The sequence below is a fragment of the Tachypleus tridentatus genome, chromosome 1, assembly GCF_004210375.1.
Source record: "Tachypleus tridentatus isolate NWPU-2018 chromosome 1, ASM421037v1, whole genome shotgun sequence".
Taxonomy (NCBI): domain Eukaryota; kingdom Metazoa; phylum Arthropoda; class Merostomata; order Xiphosura; family Limulidae; genus Tachypleus; species Tachypleus tridentatus.
In genome coordinates this window covers 54,277,810-54,297,421 of record NC_134825.1, presented here as the reverse complement: position 1 = coordinate 54,297,421, position 19,612 = coordinate 54,277,810, and the positions used below count along the sequence as shown (strand labels likewise).

General features: G+C 33.2%; 1 long non-coding RNA gene across 2 annotated transcripts in view; it reads left to right on the top strand.

The window, feature by feature from the left end:
• The window catches only part of LOC143249010 (uncharacterized), a 104,129-nt gene extending 84,517 nt beyond the window's left edge, over window positions 1–19,612 (top strand). The window contains exons 2-3 of one of the 2 annotated variants that reach the window (XR_013027354.1): window positions 14,853–15,030; window positions 19,090–19,612. This is a non-coding gene — a long non-coding RNA (uncharacterized LOC143249010). The remainder of the gene's footprint in view (window positions 1–14,852; window positions 15,031–19,089) is intronic. The other variant, XR_013027339.1, reaches the window with a different exon arrangement.

Below are 19,612 nucleotides of genomic sequence, written 5' to 3'. Positions count from 1 at the left end.
GGAGTTTCTTATAATTTCATATGGTTGGTTCTTGGTTGATTTTTGTTAAGAACAAAAGTTTCAGTGAGCTATCTGTACCCTGTTCACTGTGAACAGGGTCGTATATCGCTAACCCACCGAGTTGGGTGTGATTTTTTATGTGGAAATAATATCTAGGATACACCTAACAGTCATGACTTTTTTATTCGAAAATAATTGAATTAATAAGTAAAATATCAGTACACATCTCTTTAAAACAATTATGTCTAGCTTGTTAGTTTGATATAAAAGGTGTCATTTTTTTTATTGACACTTAACACGTCTAAAAGTGAAAAAAAATCTTAGCTATCGTATAGTAATGGATAAAAGAGATACGTAAGTCTATATTAGTTTAAGCACTCAAAATAGCTTAATTAGGTTGTTTAACCTTTTCAGGTTATTTTGGTTAATATATAATCTTTGATGTTTTTGAAATGTCTAAAACAATCAAATTTGAACATTTTGAACAAACAATGTTGAAATTTAAACTATATTAAAATCTATCATATCTGAAATATTCGCAACATATGTACCTGAAGTAAAATATGTTAAAACGGATTATCCTTCACATTAATCTGTAAAGTTGTTCAGAAAGATTGACCAGCTAGTCCAGTGATATCATACATTACTTCACACTCTGGAGCGGTTATTTTGGAGAAACTGCAGGTGTTACACTTTGTTTGATCTCTTGAATTTACATAAAATCTAATACTATTTATACACGACCGTTCAAGTGCGTGTACTTGTTCAAAGCAACGGTTAAATCTTACCTCTAAATCACGGAATTATTTGATTTATTCTTTGTAGGCAGAGATTTTGTTTAAGATATTTGTGTAAATCTACGGGAGAATTATCTGTACTAGCCATCCCTAATCTGGATGTGATAGGCTGGGGAAAAGACAGTTATTCTGAATCACCCACTACCTACTCTTGGATTACTCTAATCGAATAGTGAGATCTGACCGTCACTCTCTTAAAGAACTCACAGCATCAAAATGTCTAATGCAAGTTTCAGGAACAAAACTCTAACCGTAGACTCTGAGACACATAATCTGGTTTATATCTTTATAGGCAATCTAGGTTGAAAAAACATGAATGATTCCTTTTTATCGTAATTTTGTTTAATTAATTATTTTCATAATCTATACTTTTGTACTTGAGAAACGTGCACATTTCAGAGCCTCTCTGGGCATATATATAGCTCGTACAGAATTTTTCTATACGTTGATCGCTTTACAATACATGGCAGCTTGCATGACATATTTTTGTTTGTCTGCCCTGAACATTTCTCGATCAAACGCTACAAATGTCATATCGTTAGAAAATCCCGGATTGTATATTGGTTTTTCTATTCAGGATCACATTCCCTGTTTTTTGGTTAATTAAACTTTTTAGCACAACGAGTAATGACACAGTATCATTATCGTTTTGTATGGACTGACTTCGATTTCAATTTTAGTATTTTGTTTGAAAATTAATTCACACAAACAACGCTTAACTCGCAGATAATTTCCTATAAAAAATAACATTACATTAAATACGATTACTATGGCCTTTCTCGACTTAATTAAGTCTAAAATACGTATGTGCAGTTCATTCAAAACGATATGCTTATCTCTTTGTGAACAAGCATTCAGAAGTTTCTGCATAATCAGCTAAGTTTGCTTTCATTACAACTTTCCATTTATTTTTCCTTGCCATAAGTTAGCTTCGGTTCGTTTCATACACTATTAAAAATACCGTTTTGTTACCTTTTTTCTTCAGCACGGGTTTTAAGTCTTTGTTTCTGTGAGGTTATTTGTTTCAACCCGTAAGATCATGCTATACACTGAACACTCATAAGTGTTTCATACTCTGCACACCATATCTGTCCCTTACTATTTCCATTATATGTAGTTTTATTAAAGTTACGTACATGTAGTTTTATTAGTTAAAGTTACGTCTACGTGAGTTTGTTTGTCTGACCGCATAATATTTTTTTTTTTCAAATAGACCAGGATTTATCAACCTAACACACAATGCCTGCGAGAAAGCGCAGCTTAAATGTCGTACATGAAAATGATAGAATAATGGAACTTCAAGTGAATTGCGTGTAAGCTACTGTAGATGTTTTGGGTGTCGAGAGTAGTATATAGATATTTAATAATCACGTTAAGAGACACATTCCACTGATTGGAATTTTAGCTTCAAAGCATAGAAATTCATTTCATTAGAGCCATTGGACGAGCCAGTAAACATATCACATGCTTACCTTTGATTCGGGACACACCTTGTGTATCCACAGGCTCTCTTTAATGCTGAGCATTTCTTTGTTAGTCCACTCTCACAGAGGAAGTATGAACAAAAATACATCAAAGATACAAGACATCTCATAAAAACGATTGCACAAACATGTATACTGGATGCAATATTAATGTTACAGTCTTGTAAACGAAGAATGGTTGACTGATTATGTATTGTATTTTGCGTTCGCTCTTTGATTCTTGAACTCAAATAACGAATTGTAGAGCTGACGTAGTCAAGGCTATACCTTGGGCATGCAAATGTGTAGATGACATGAGCAATGCGTTGTAGAGATCTTGTATTTAAATTTGAAATAATTACATGTAAGGCACCAAATGCTTATTAATTACTGAAATCTAACAACTGCAGTAACAATAAATCAAAATAATTCCATAACAGATATTTTTCCGTTAATTTTAAAGATGGCTGACACTTTCCTCACCCCTGTCCTTTGGAGGAAGTCCTGATGGATTGCGCAGCCACATGAAGCTATAACTCAGTCACTCCTCTCAGCAACGGACAGGAGGAGCAATTTATTGCGGTTTTTTTTTATATCCCAAAACCATTTCGTGATTTATTTTCTCAAGAACACAGTATACTGAATTTTTGTATGACATTCAAGATTAATAAATATTTATAAATTATATGCTAGTTGCATTTACTTTTCATTAGAAGGATATTAATTTCGAACTTTCAAGCGTCTGTAAGAGATACATACATATAAATATACGTTTATTGGACAAATACACAATCTTTCTTTTACTTGTAACTTACAAGCAGTCACAGAGAGAGAAAATATCAGGATTTTAAATATATTTGTAATAGAAATACGATATATTCATATAGACAGACATATAATGTTGTGTGTTTGTAGGTGACATAAAACTACATCCTGTTTATGTGTTATTCTTCCACGTGCGTATCTAATTAGTCCCTTTCGTTATATAAAACACGCACGGAGTTATCTTCAGTTGTCGCTGTTTCAGTATGCTTCAGGTGTCGCTTCATACGAATAAAAAAAACAGATTTTTGAACAGATAAACATGAAATTCACGTGGTATGTGAACCAAAAAGGAACATTTCACCAAACTACCAATTAATTTTATAGTAAATAGCCCTTTTTTTTTTTCTGGGTCACGGACTTTATAACATCCGTACCAGCTGCCCAATCCTATCAATAAGTTTGCTCTTACGCTCACACGTGAAACACGCACGTGTTGGAAAACTCGCGACCTGTATTTGATACATTCCCGACAAGCAACGACCCGTTTTTATTGTTAGAAAACACCGAAAAAATGAAAAATAAAAAAATGCTACAGATATGATGTTTACAAAATCATTACATACTACCGTCATCTTATTATTTTATTCTGTTATTAAGACGCCTTGGGGTACGGCATAGCCAAGGGATTAAGGTACTGAGCTCGTAATCGAAAGGTCGCAGGTTCGAATTCCCGTCACACCAAACATGCTCACCCATTCAGCTGTGGAGGCGTTAAAATGTGATGGTCAACCCCACTATTTGTTGGTACAAGACTAGCCCAAGACTATCTGCCCTCTAGTCTTACACTGCAAAATTAGGGACGGCTAGCGAAGATAGCCCTCGTGCAGCTTTGCGCAAAATTCAAGAGCAAACAAAAACAATAATCTTGGATAACCTACATACAATTTTTCTTATCTTCCTTGTAAGAACGTAGGTTAAATACAAAAACAAAGCAGTGAAAACTAATGTTTCACGAAGAAAACATGAAATTCTCTTTTATAAAGATTTGTTTTTGTATGTACATTTTTCATATGTTTCATTAGACCCAAGCTTTATTACACCTTTTTCAAAACATAACATACATGGAAACTCATTCGCTTCATCTCTCCTTTTCTCGAATTATCTATTTCTTGCCATAACACTTTCACTTAGGTCAGAATATTTAGTATATATCGATGCGTATAATGTCAGCCTAATTGTTATCATGAACCACGATAATGGTTCATAATAGTGGTCGCAAGGAATTGCAGAAAACCCTTATAGAACGTTCGGGCAGAAAGCACCTTAAAGAGTAAATATTCAGTTCAAACAACTGAATCTTTATGGATGCCATGTCATGGCTGTGAGTATTGCATTAACTTCTTTGTTGTGAAGACATTGATTTACCATGTTTGATGTATGCTCCGGATTATTGCCTTGCTGGAAGATGAACCTCTGAGTGAACTGTAAGATGAACCAGAATCTGATTCTCCCTATCATTAGTCGACGTGTCATTAATTAAGAGTAGATTTCTGGTTCCATTATCTGAGATATAGCTTCAGATATATATTTCTGGTTCCATTATGTGAGATATAGCTTCAGATATATATTTCTGGTTCCATTATCTGAGATATAGCTTCAGATATATATTTCTGGTTCCATTATCTGAGATATAGCTTCAGATATATATTTCTGGTTCCATTATCTGAGATATAGCTTCAGATATATATTAATCTAACATCGCGCTTCTCTGGACATGATGTTGTTGGAAAATGTATTGTTCTTCTGTACGCCATCGCGAACTGTATGTATCATTACTGAACAATTCGAGCTTGGCTTCATCTGTAAAGATCACACATCTCCAGCTTTGTTAATTCAACTGTTTGTAATGCAAGGTCCACTTCCATATTTTTGTTCGGTTATCTCTTCTCGGTAGCAGTTTTTGAACAGCTACACGTCCTTTGAGAACATTGTTCTCGAGGTAAAGTTCACACCTGCCTATTGCCAAAATACGAATCGTTAGTCGTTCATCTTTTTAAAAAAAACATACAGTGGAGTTTATTACATAACATAAATAAATGAAATTCCAGTAGTGTTTGCCTTTTTCTTCACAGTTTCCACAATCATTTTCGAAGTTGTTCACACAACTAAAAGTTTATTTAAATGTATATAGACTTTGGAACGGTGTTACTGTTTTCTTTATGTTAACATTTATGAAAAACAAAACAAAAAAAACACGCGTGATTAGAGTGACTGAATTGGTAATCAATTATTATTGTAAACCAAAACGGTTGCTAGAAAATGTTGGTTCTTCTCTGACTTACTTACACTTGAGATCTCGCTGAAGACACAGTTGTAAAAGTAACGATATTTATTTTCGTATATCCATTTGCAGAGGAAAATGTGAAACAAATCAGAATAAGGAATGTTAATATAAAAGTATTTGATAAAATTTCTTACTGAAATTATGTTACAATAACGAAAAATATGAGGTTTTAACAAAACAAGTATCTTTTTCTCTCTCTGCTATATCCGTTCTTAGTGATTTGTTCAGATCTAAACTTCAAACATCATTCAATAACTAATATTAGCGATGACAGCTTTAAGAAAAAATTATTAATTTACAGTTTGATACTCTCTGTACTTTGTAGAGACGTTATTCTACAATTATATATTTACACAAAAAACGTACTTAACCTTATAATTACATCTCATGCTTTTTGATATAGAATGTCTGCTTATGAAAAGTCACGCCCAGTGCCTGTTACCATAATACATTACATTGGCGTAGCCCACACAGGCTCTCTAGTTTTGAAAAATTCAGCCTTAGCTATTTGAATCTGACCCAATATTTCAATGCACCTTGCGTGTGAAGCATCCAATAATAAACAGAGATTACGTTGATAGGAAAACCTAAGCACAAATTTACAGTGGTCGTAAATAAAACTTATAGACCAGATAGTATTATTTATATAACCAAATAGTATTTTAATAATTCTATCTTCTACTTTCCTATTTAGTTCTGTAATTAGTATTCACTCACCAATTTAATGAATACAGCGAACGTAACCTGTCAATGCTGTCAAACGAACGGACGAATGTTCCTCATATTTTCGAGAATCTTTCAAACACTAAACCAGATGAATTACCACTTTCGGCGGTATACATTTGAAAATACATTTTTATATAGGTATAATTCAATATATTCAATCACAAATTTATTAAAATTTCGCGGGACAAAACAACCACAAAGAAATATTTATACCAGTTTTAGTACAATTCCAAAAGGTATAATTTTGGAGAACGACAAATATAGAAGAAACACCAAAAAAAAAGGGTGTTTCTCCAATCATCTTTCAAATTATAGAGAAAAACTGTTATGCAAACACCTGATGAAGAATAATATAAAAGTGTAAGGTTCATGACCTAGTATATTTATTATTCACCATGGCCGTGAGTATAGTGCTAACCCCACTGATATTTTGCAAGTAATATCTGGCCTAAAAAGTCACATACCTGCTAGTTGTAAAATCACCATACAAAAGTAAAACTTGTACACATAGGCTTTCTTGAGTTTAGCTGTTGTGGGCAGTGATTTCACGGACTTAAAAACCATCAAAAAATGACAAAAATTGTTATTTGAAATAGCTAAAGTGGACTTGTTTATCCTTTATTTTTAATATCAGTAATTAACTGATGACAATTTATTTGTTTGTTTGATTTGCTAATTGAGCAATCGAATCACAAAAGGTTTCATTTCGCGCTTATGTAGTTGTTCCCATATAATGAATAAGATAAGTCAAAATACAAATATTCTAAAGTCTTAGTAGCCTCGCGAAGGAATGAAATTAGCTTTTAGAGAAATAATTTATTGAGGCTAATATTTATTCTAGAAAGATATGTGGTTACAGTTTCTTATACCATTACATAAAATTTCCCTTTCAATAAATGGTTGCACCATTAAATTTCAATGGATTGAAGCGAGAAGATCGTGTATATTTTGTCCTTGAGAGTCACAACAGTATGTCCCCGGACTTGCAACGCTAGAAGCATGGTTTCGATACCCGTGGTAAGCATAGCACAGATAGCTCATTGTAGCTTTGTGCTTAACAACAAGCAAATCTGCATATACGTTTTCTCCAAAAAACTGATATGAATATACAGAGATTGTTAAATCTAGTTTATTTAGAGTTGGTTTGGTTTGTTTTGAATTTCGCCCAAAGCTACACGAGGGCTATCTGCGCTACCCGTCTCTAATTTAGTAGCGTAAGATTAGAGGGAAGACAACTAGTCATCACCACCCTCCACCAACTCTTGGGACACTGTTTTACCAACGAATAGTGGGATTGACCGTAACTTTATAACGCCCCTACGCCTGAAAGGGCGAGCATGTTTGGTGTGACGGGGATTCGAATCCGCGACCTTTGGAGTACGAGTTGAGTGCCTTAACCATTCGGTCATTCCGGGTCTTTACTTAAAGTTAGGTCAAAATAAGTAAAATTATTACACGTGTGGCATTTTATTAATGAATTTCTAAAAGTCTTCCCTTTGTCCGAGAGTTTTGTACTGCTAACCTAAAGAAGAGACATGAAGTTAAGACGTTTGCCAAAAAAGTTTTATTATAATAACTTTTCTAAACTAATTATGAGTAAATGTAAATTGACACACTTGAAATCCCTGTTAAGGAATGTAACAATATTTATAAGATACCAGATTTTATATATTTTCGAAACTCTTCCATGCCACACAGGTTACTTTTAATGTGACAAATCTGTCAAAAATCCAAATTATCTTATTTGAATTATGTTATTTAAACATATGAGTAAATGTAGATGTATTATAAGAGCCTATCATGTTTTTAAAATAAATTGGTTTGATATCATGAGTAGCCTTAACAAAAACGTATTCTTACAAGTTTTTGTGTTTATTTATTCGATGACAATCGGAATCTTGTAACAAACAACTCTTGTTTCACGTTTGTTTGCTTAGAAATTCGTGCAAACCGAAACAAGGGCAGTTTGCGCTAGCCATCCCTAATTTTAACTCATAAACTAAAGGAAAGGAAACTAGTCAATAGTATACACCGCTAATTACCAGTCTTGGAATTCCACTCATTGTTAACTATTTTATATACAGTTTTGGATTTTAACGACCAGCTCTTGCACTAATAGGGTTTGAAGGAGACTCGCCTATAAAAGCGTGACTTTTCCCCAGATGGCTCAGCGGTAAGCCCGAGGACTTATAATGCTACAAGTCGGGCTTCAACCTTCCTGGTGGGCAGAATAAAGATAGCCTTCTGTGCATTTTTGTGTTTAGCAGCATAACACATAAACAAACTAAAACCGTGTATGGTTTCAAAACAATGCCATAATATCTTACACAGCAGCTCGACGTTATTTTAGGCATGACTATCTCTGTTATGGTGTGACAGCTTTTTTCAAGCTGGCAGAAGCATTATTACAGTAAATTATATTTGATATAAGACGTATTTGATATAAGACGTTAGTGTTAAGACTTATATTTATCAGCACTGCATTATTTACGCACTTTATTAAGGACCTTAAAGAACTCGAAGGGTATAGGGGGTTTATTACTGTTGTCTTATTACAAGTAAAATTATTATTAATCATGCTTCGTCAGTTTGGAAAAGTCGCTCACACCATAATGTTTTTAGTTGTGAAAAATAATCTATAAATACTATTACAACCTCTACTATGTTTGTTGTGTCACAACCGACTTAATGAACTCTAGACTGAATGAAACACGTCGTCGCAATAGAATAGCCAGTACAGTGTTGTTCCAATACGATTATTATCACACACTATTCTAAGTTTTGAGAATTCCTAAGAGACTACATAAGGAACGCAGTGTTAAAAATATAACAGGCCTAATACTAATATCTTATAATAACTACAACCAATAACAATATTTATGTATCTAACATAAACAATTCTTTGGAACCAGTAACATTATATAATATTAAATTAGTTTCAAAAAAAAAATTGTTGAACCCAAGTGGCAAAGCCCGCGGACTTACATCGCTAGAAACTGGGATTCGATACCCGTGATGGGCAGAGTACATACAGCCCATTGTGAAGTTTTGTACTTAATTTCAATCAAAGAAACGAGTCATTGTTGATTGGTAGTAACCTAGTAGGTATCTTATCCGACTGGGAATCAGAGAGTCTGGAGTTTGAAAAATAATGCCACTGAACGCGATCTGTATTTCCAGCTGAGCGTATTTTAAAAGTGACAGTTAATACGACTATTCGTTTTAAGGAGCCTGAAAACGTTTTTATGGCAGAGAATGCTTCTGGCTGATTTCTATCAGGTCATCCCTTAAGTAATGTCCGATTTTATGTTCAGAAAAAGAGAAAGGATTTCAAACGCTTTTAATGTTATTTAATCAACAATGTATGTTCCATTACTATTAACTACTTCCTGCAACGATTCACAAGCTTATGAATGCCACTTCTATAAAATTCTTGGGGTTTGGAGGAAACTAATGTAGAGAGGGTAATTTTGACATCTTCATGTGTTCCAAGCTCTTTTCCATCAGGATATTTCTCCAAACTTCGGAATAGATGATGACCAGATGGGCAAGGTCTGAAGAATAAGTAGGATGTGGAAGTTTTTCCAGTCCAGCTCTTCAATCTTTGCAGATGTGATCCTTGCTGTATGGTACTGTGCATTATCCTGGTGTAACACAACACCTTTATGACTGATCAAAGCAAGCCTCTTCTTTCAGTGCAAAATTCAAATGCTCTAACTGTTGACAATAGAAGTCTGATATAATCGTTACACTGAGCGACAGCAACTCAAAGTGTATCACACCAACAATGTCCCACCAAACGCTTAACAAGATTTTCCTTGGGTGGAGGTCCATTTTGGGCTGTGCTTTAGCCAGTTTACTTGCACTGAGCTATTGTCTACGGCGCTTAACATTTTTATAAAATATCCACTTTTATTCTCCAGTCACTAAACTGTTGAAAAAATGTGAGTTAATATATTTTAATGTATTTAAATATAAATATTTTAAATATATTTTAAATATATTTAATATAAATGTTCCCTCCTGTTCTAAGGTTGGTTTCCGTCAAATCATGGGAGACACATTTTCCAAGTTTTGACACCTTTCCAAGTTGTTGCAGATGACGGTAAACTGTTGAATGGGTTGAATTAAACTTCTGTGCTAGTTATTTAACTGTTACAGGACAATATTCATCAAGTGCAGCCAGCAGCGAGTCATCATTAATCTCAACAGGACGACCTGAACATGGCACATCACTTAAACTGTAGTCACCTGATTCGAACTTCTGAAGCCACCTTCAACATTTTCTTTCATTGAGAGACTCTGCACCATAGATACCTTGAATGTTTCGTGTACTTTCTGCTGCACTATTGCCTTTTTTAAAACTCATAAAGCATTATATGCCTAATGTGCTCCTCAAACACATCCATCTTTATAAGGGTTTATTTGATTAATGACTTGTAAAAGTGGAGTTGGGTTAGTTTATTTTATTTGCCTGAACATTTTTATACACGTCCTACTACATATTTTAGTAATTAAAGCCTTCTAAAAAGACAGAAATGATGATGTACTTTCTGTATTAAATTTTCGGACATTACTTATGGGATGACCTGATAATTATGAACGACTCTACTAAGAGTCTCTGAACTGTTTATTTAGCCTACGCTTCACAAGAAACGTTCAGGTTCCAAACATTATTAAACAAAGCTAAAATAACTATTTACAAAATTCATATTCTGAGAAATTTTTTATTTTTTAAAACATTAAATTTGAAGGTTTTAATTATGATAAACATCAGGTGATATGTTTGGTAAATCTGTCTTTAAATTATAAAATTGAGCCAAATAAATAATACATACATATTTTTATCCCATTTAAACTTCTGGTATAAAGTGAACGAGTTCAGGTTTGTTGTTTCGTTTACAGTTAAATGCAACCAATTAATTTTCTATTAAATTTACCTATCTACATATTTCTTTTATCGCCTAACCCTAAACAAAAATACAAAAACGTACTGTTCTATTGGATCAGTGTTTATTTCTGTCAATTCAAAGACCTTCATTTAAAAGCCAATAGTGATAATTTTCATGGCATTAAGAAAGTATTTCAAAATGAAACATATAAGTATATTTTAAAAGATAAAGAGACTATACTTGACGTAAAGATTAGAACGCCACTCCGTGGACTCACATCGATAGAATCCAGGCTTCTATACCCGTGGTGGGTAGAGCACAGTTAGTATGTTGTGTAGCTTTATACTTAATTAAAACAAACAAATAAACAAAGGACAAGAAACATACCTTTATTTATAAATCTATACAGATTGACATTACATTTTAAAGCCTTCAACGAACAAAAAAATCCTGAATCATGAGTGGGTTTCACTAAATGAATATCCAAAACATGACAGAGTCATTACTTCTATTAATAAAAACTAAAATGGTTTTAAAGCTATTTAGCAATGTTATGCGTTTATAATTCAAAAATAAACATACATTAGAAATATGATCAAAAAAAGCAACAAAGGTTTGGTTTTTGAATTTCGCGCAGAGCTACACGAGGGCTATCTGCGCTAACTGTCCCTAATTTAGCAGTGTAAGACTCGAGGGAAGGCAGCTAGTCATCACCACCCACTGCCAATGTTTGGGCTACTCTTTTACTAACGAATATTGGGATTAACCGTCACATTATAACACCCCCACGGCTCAAAGGGCAAGCATGTTTGGTGCGACCGGGATTCGAACCCGCGACCCTCGGATTACGAGTTGATCGCCCTAAGCAGCTGGCTGTGCCGGGCCAAAGCAACAAAGGTTTTCAAACTCTTGCTACCAAAATATATAACAAAAACAAATCGTTTCAAATTGTTAAATACCTATCATTTGGTATTTGTTTATGTGAGTGCAAAGCATCAAAGGTAACACATATTCAAAAATTTACATTTATTGCACAGTAACATAGGAGGCGTTGTGGGGGCGGGTTCCTCACTTTTTAGAAGAACGCATAAAATTTAATCCATAACCCCAAAGCTTCCAGGGCTATATATATATATAAGGCGAGCCCTGGACCCCGGTAGTAAGGGATACACCTAAGGCGCACATCCTTTAGCTTTGCTCGGTAAAATAAACCTTAGGCCCCCACTTTTGATTTGCCCCTTTTTGCATGTGCAACTAATTTCACTAACATTGAAAAGTCTAAATTAACTCACAATATTCTTTTTCCCCTCTAAACATCCATAATTAAAACACTTGTAATGAAATCATGTTTAAGCTAAAATTACCGATGATTCGGCAATTAAAACTGATAAAATAATAACATCATAATAATACCCTCAAAAATAATTGTTTTCAATTAATTGATTACACTTCAGCGTAAATGATTGTCACTTTCGTCAAAATATTTTTATAAACATACAGAAAAATGACTTTTGTGATGGTAAAATTAAATTGGGTTAAAAACTCGTAACGATTCAGCAAGAAACACAATAACTCTTTAACATTAAAGCATAATTACCTCAGTTCATACGTCTTACAACCCGATCATAAAAAACCAAAAACATATGCAGAAATCGACATTAAGATACTGAGATGTATGAGCGACATACACTCACGTTGTTATAATCTGACAACTTTAGTTACCCAGGTTTGTTCCTTTGAAGTTTCAAAAGTCACCGAAAGATTTTTTTATAATAGTCTTAATTTCTGTATTTGCTTATTATTAGCAAATACGTTTTCGTAAAAGATCTGTTACGCAGGAAGAGTTACTAACTTGCAATGTTTGGATTACCTGCTTATAAATCAAGTACACTAGTACAGTTCTGAGTTTATGTTTTTTACGTATTCTACGTGTTTCCATAAATATTGCTCATATAAAGTAATATGACTTCATGTCCATACTTTCCTTTTGGCTTATTTTTGATGTCTTACCTTCATCAATAAGTGTTTAGTGTATCCATTATAAAGGAGGTTGTAGGAATGTGTTTTCTTCCCTTCTTTAGTAACCGCAAACTTCATTTCTTTTAAGAAGACTTGGGAAGCCATGACACCCGATTTTACGCTACATAAGGGGTTTAATTTACAGTCAAGATAGTTACCAGTACCGTTTGTTTGTTTGTTGTTTGCTGTCCAATAAACCAACTGTGCTCTGTCAACCGCAGGTATCAAACCCCAAATTTTAACGTTATAATCCCTCACAGTTACCACTGAGTCCCTGTTGTGTGTGAGGAGGAAAGAGCCTACCAATGTATGTTGGTTTCCTGACCATACTAATGGTAAACTACTGTTCTCTATTTTTGTTCTTTTACCCTTTGACATGAGCAAAGGTTCTTAATGTAGCTAGTTTTGTTCATATCACAACTAGAGTTTCGTTTATTAGCTTGTCTTTATTTCGTTCTAAGTGAATATTAATATTTACTGGATGACAGTGTTTACATATGAAACTTGTAAACAATAATTAAATGTTTTCCTTTTTGAAAAGTAAGTCTACGGATTCACAACGCTAAAATCAGGGGCTCGATTCCCCTCGGTGGACTCAGCAGATGCACACACACACACATTATTCTAAATTTAAAGCTTTGTGTTCCACTAATTATTGTCGAAATGATTAATAAGAAATCGAATTTATTTAAATATCACAGCCACCTAAAGTTTTATATATTCTTGTTTTGAGCTTTCCAATAAACTGAAAAGCTGGTTTGATTCAACTTTCTTCTTCAACTTTTCTTAGTTATTTTGTGGGATTGGTTGCTAGGAGTACTCGAAACTCAGTTTGAGGGTTGTGGACTCGAATTCCGTTACCAAACATGTTTAGTCATGAAGATGGTTATAATTTGACGGCTACTCCCACTATTCTTTCGTAACTGGTAGCCCATGAGCTGGCGATAGGTGGCGTTGACTAATTCACTTTAATCTAACACTTTAAAATTATCCTAGTAGCAACGCGATATGTCTTTGGACTTACAACGCTAGAAACCAGGTTTCGAAATCCGTGATGGGCAGAACACAGATAGCTCATCTGTGTAGCTTTGCGCTTAACTTCAAAACAAACAAACCGTTTCAATATATAATGACAGCAAGACCAAATAGTACTAATGTAGCTTTGATTATAATTTAAAAGATGTTTTGTTGACACATTTTTACCCTTGGACAACCCAGAAAGCAAAACTACAACAATTTCTCTTTCCACAAGTCAATATATACACCACAACCTGTCACAGCTGTTTCTTTCTTCATCACTTTTTAAAAGTCTTGCTAAATCGTTCCGGTAATGTCGACCTGAACGCACTGAGCTGAAAGTATTAACTGGATGACATCGACTTTTTTTTTTTAGTGATTAGTCATAAGATTATACATCCTGTTTTCATGAATCTGTGTGGTTAAACTTGCTTGCGAAGCTAATTTTTGCTTAGTTAGAACAATGATGATGAAATCCAATATTTGGTCTGATAGAAAATACCTTGTTGTCATCATAGTATATTTAATAACCTGAAACGTAATGGAGTGATCGTAATTCAGAATTTTCTGTTTTATATCTCTTATCTCACAGCCTTGTAATATCGTGGAATAAAAACTCTTCTACATATTTCAGTATTTTTAAAATATTTAGAACAGTCGCATAATTCGCACAATGTTCCCATAATACTGCGTTTTTAATTTTTTAAAGTCACTTAAGAAATTATTATTTTCTGCTTTAAATCTGAAAAGTTTCTTTATCTGTATATGTACTCACACACGTACATACAAAGCAAAACAAATGAACTGAGTTATTCTGCTTTTATAAAAGTTTAGCGTTCGCTGGAGAAAAACAAGATGTTTGAATACGTAGATCTAAAAAAGTTCCCAGAAAGGTGCCTAATTTGATGAATGTACGAATCCGAAAGTACGGCTCAGCATGGGGTAGATACTTCAAAAAGATCGTAAAACTCAAGCCAGAAGAGAACCTTAATTAAGACGGTTTACAGGTATATTAAAGAAGAATGAGTGGCAAGTATAAGGCTTAATTACATTTGGTAACTTAATGATATTCAAGGCTGGTGTCTTTGAGATCTTATATCGTGGAATTGTTCAGATTTAAAACCAGTCAGAACATATCTGTCTTAATAACCTTTCGTTCGTTCCTTGGTAAGTATTTAGGTGATAAGTAACATGAACAGCTCACAAACTATGGAATTTCTTCTCATCCAAATCTTAATTATTTTAGAGAATCTGATAAGTTCCCCCACTGGTACAGCGGTAACTCTACGGATTTACAATGCCAAAAATAAAGGTTCAATTCCCTTCGGTGGACTTAGTAGATAGACCGATGAGACTTTGGTATAAGAAATCACACGTAACTTGAGAAACTAATATGTAAATTATATTATTGTTATAACTTTATGCTAAGTTACCGAAGACACTAGACACATAATAAAAATTACTGTTTTTTTTTTAATTAAGTAAGGAATAATGTTTCGTATTAGATTTTAAGTTTGAAAAACAATCAAATTTCGCAACTTTTTTATTATTTAGATTAATTAAGAACAAAAAGAGAAAAATACTCGCCAAGTTTTATGTCTTGATGACATTATATAATGTAAAAAAGTACATAAAACAGTTGTTTCTTACGAGTTGTACCTGTCTTTTTTGTCTCCAAGTGTCATAAATTCGATGTCTTGTGTTAAAAATAATCAGTGAAAACTAGAGAACAAACACGTATGGCCAGTACATAAAATCGAAGTTAGCATAATTATTTGCAGTGAATATGCTTAGAATATAAATTTGCTTCGTTGTCAATGTTCCCCTTTTTTATCTTTGTTGCTTTCTTTGAGCACGTAGTGAGTGTTAGGAATTGTTAAAACAGACTCAACAGCGCCATCTATCCATGTTTAAAGTACTAAATGAATTTTTTGCATAATTTAGACAATGCTGTGTGTTACTTACTTTCTGGATCATTGTGCAGAATAAGCTTTCAACTTCTGCTTAGAAAATGTTTTATTAACTATCTAGTAAAATGTGATAAATAAAATACAGTTAAAAAGATCACCCTTTTAGAAACTCTTGTGTTAATATCCCGTAAATGAACTATTGGAGAAAGAACAAAATTGTTTTAAATCTGGTAAAATCTGACAGCTCAGTTTTAAAAAAATCCTATCATATTGTCGTAGACTTATTATTGCGGTACAAGTAATACTTAGTATGATTTCAATTACAGTAGTACTGCTGTAATCATTTTTATAAAATATAATACTTAAAACATCGTAAAAATTAAAAAATTGGTGTAGTATTGTTTGATTTTCAATATGACGATTTTTCTGATAGACAAAATCTGCGCCTTTTTCTACCTATTAATGTGGATTACCAGTCTAGTTGCTTTAAAGTAATAACCTGTTGGCTCATTTGGACTGTGAAATGAAGCAAAACAGCATTAAATACATAACCTCGGGCTTTAAGAAAGTTCTAGAACTACATACGATCTCATTCTCTCTATCTACGACTACGTTTATATGGTCACAGAAAATGTGCAATCATTACGTCACTACATTGGTTCTCATAGTGCTTTCAACTTGGAAATTGGGATTAATTTTAATCATAGAATCTTTTTTCATATCACCAGCTCTTGCTTAATAAATGAAGACGTAGTTATCAGCTCTACATTCTAAGCCAAATTAACTTTAAACATTTAAACTGAGTCCTTATAATTTGTGTACTTACCAAGCCTTTTCTTAAACCCTTTAAATTTATTGGTTTTACAACATCTGAAGCCAAACTATTCCTCTGGTCAGTCACTCTGTTAAAAAAACAAAACTGTCTGAACTGAACATGACTTCTGCTCTGCCAAGATATATATTTGTGTCTTCTAGTCCTACTATTCTTAGTGTTGAATATGAAAAAAAGATAATGAATCAACGCCATCAATTCCCTTTACAAACTTAAACACCTCAGTCACATCAATTCTCTTTAAAAAATTAAACACCTCAGTCAAATTCCCTTTAACTCTTCTTTTTTCAAGATAAAACAATTTGAGTTTTTTTTTATCCTATCCTCATATGACATATCTTCTCCATTCCAGGCATCATTCTAGTAACCCTTATCTCAACCTTTTTTAACAATTTTATGTATTTCCTAAGGTAAGGAGCCTGCAACTGAATACACTATTCAAAATGTGGCCTAATCAGTGACGTGTACAATGAAATTATAACATATTTCGACTTGTATTTAATATTTCTGTACGTACAACCTAAAATCTTATTTGTCCAAATACAAGGAACAACACACTGTTTAGATGGCTTAAGAGAATGATCAACCATCACACCAAGATCCTTTTCTTTCAAGACGCTGTTAAGATTATTCCAGTCCAAATTATACTTATAATTCAAATTATAATACACATGCAATATTTTGCATTTATCAAAATTAAAACCCATCTGGCATTTATTTGTCCGACCCACTAAATGATCTAAATCCATTTGTAAATCAGTAGCATCCTTTTCACAGATAGCAACACCCAAAACCTTGATATCATCAGCAAATTTAAGTCATTTATTGGCTATGTCTTCATATATATCATTGATGTAGATCAAAAAGAGCAAAGGTCCTAAGATTAATTCTGAGGTCCTCACTTGTGGCATTAATCCAGTTTGACTGAACTCCATTTTTAATATCTTTCTGCTTTCTTCTATCCAGACACTCTTCCATCTAACTTATCCCTTACACCTGTAGAGACAATTTTTTACAAGCGTTTCATGTGGTACTTTGTTCAATACTTTCTGAAACCCAGTTATACCAAATATACACCGTTATCCTCATCTACATAACCAGTAACGTTTTCAAAGAATGTCAAAAGAGTTGTAAGGCAAGATTTTCCTTTCCTAAAACCATGTTGATTACCCAATAAAATTCTAAACTTTGTTAAATGACTTTGCAAAACATCTTTTAACAGACTTTCCAAAACGTTTCCTGCAACTGATATAAAACTAGTGGGTCTATAATTACTGGGACAATTTTTATCACCTTTTTGTAAAAGAGGAGTTACATCAGTTAACTTTCAATCTAGTGAAACCTGCCCATTATTCAAGGAGTGACAGAAAATAGTAGTAAGTGATTCACATATTCAATTTTTAAATTTCTTCAAAACTCTTAAGGAAATATAATCTGGCCCAGGAGCCTTATTGTTTTTTTAAACTTTCCAGTTTTGTCTTAACCAATTCAGAATTAGTTTAATCACCTTGTTTGATCTCGTTTTGAAATGTTATGTTGCTTGACTTTAAATCATTTAACAACCTCGCTGCATGAACACATCTCATGGTAACTGTGTTGTTTTTTAAAATTTATATATAACTGGAGTACACACACACTTTTTAATTATGATAACCATCACGGATCTACACACTGCTGAAGCACTAGTGAAATTTTATTGACATTGTAAACAGCCTATGTTTTTAAGTAATTATAAGACTTATACAGACAATTATGTTAATAATTATGAGATTCTGACAATAATTATATGAAAAATTTGCACCTAGTCTTTCTTTGATCTCAGGCACTTGTGTACAATAGTTCAACATCACAAATAACTTTTAAGCTTTCTAAACAAATGTTTCGCATGTTATAATGAGAAATAAATTACAAGATGTAAACAAGAAAACAAACAATAATGGGCAAATGAAAAGCGTCCTTTCTTTCTAGAATGCTAATATGGTTTCTTTATCTTTTCAATTCCACTTTCTAATCACGCAAGAAACAACTACCGTAAAGACATGCTTACACACCACGTGCTCAAAAATAATTTGTTGAAAGTTTGTTGTTACATTACTTCAAAATTCATCGTCCAAAGTATGTGGCGGTAATTAAAGTTATATTTACGGACTGTATGACTGTAGTTTAATATTTCAACATTTGAAATGACATTGCATTCAATCGAAGGTCTTGTATTAAACTTTTATATTTGACACTTTAGTTAAATATTCGTTATTTAATTAATGTTATTTGACTTTTAAAATACAGTGATTTATATGAATGATAACAATAATTTTTTTTTTCAGGTGAACTTCACTGTCAAACATTTGAAAATTATATTTCAAAACCACTTGGAAGGTTAAATACTTCGTACGTTCACCTCAACCATAAGTTAAATTTGAGTGAAACTAAAGAAAAAAGAGAGGTTTAGTTTTCTTCCTACCCGAACAAAGCATAAAATGTACAGAAATATGTGAGGTCACATTCTTTTTCTCCTCAAGTCGTCCATTATTTCCCTCTCGACAGTTACGATCTTTTTTGGCTATGTTTGTACGTCAGGCCATGCAATAAACAACCCAAAGTCGTACACAGTGACTAGTTTGAACTATTAAAAGGGAGACCTGGGTCACATGCCTCAACATAAAGTTCTTATATATTCGTTCGTACCACCCTTTGAAGAATAAATCTAAATACATATTACTGAACCAAGTTATCAGTGCTCTTTAATAACACATGTAAAACCAGAGTTATACATTATAGACCCTAATTAGAAATAAAAGGAATACATACATATGTGTGCACGTATTTAAAATGTTTGTTGTAATAAAA